Here is a 578-nt window from a genome sequence, read left to right as displayed (position 1 = left end):
TCTGCTTATATTGAGCTTTGCAATGACACTTTTTACATAACATTTTATCTTATTTCCTTTTTTAGTTGTTTTAATAATTCTTTATACATATATACATATATATATATACCTATATATAGATATATATCTATATATAGATATATAATCATTCTACAAAGAGCCAGCATTAATAACCTAAAAGAAGCTGAAACATCAACATTACTGTTGTGTGTGGCAGGCTGTGGCAGCCTGCCGTGATTGGCCACACTAATTATTTTGTTTCTGTTGAAGCTGTTATTGTTTGTTTTTTTCATTGTAAGTTTGTTTGATACACTTGTGAAAATTCTATTAAAAAATACCTTAATAATTTCATTATTTCAGCTTTGATGCTGGTGAGTCAGAGTTGGCAAATATACATTTTAAGATGGAGAATAGGCCATCAGGATTAAAACTATGAACATACCTGTAACTCAGATGAAAATTGATATGGCTGAATGCTTAGTTTTATTTTGAAGACTTGTTAAATAAATTCACACAGATTTTGATGTTTCTTAGCAGTTTTTATATTTTCTATGTTTATATTCTGTGCATCATTGTGG

Source organism: Astatotilapia calliptera, chromosome 11 (assembly GCF_964374335.1).
Source record: "Astatotilapia calliptera chromosome 11, fAstCal68.1, whole genome shotgun sequence".
NCBI classification, from domain to species: domain Eukaryota; kingdom Metazoa; phylum Chordata; class Actinopteri; order Cichliformes; family Cichlidae; genus Astatotilapia; species Astatotilapia calliptera.
Note: the sequence above shows the minus strand (reverse complement) of the source record.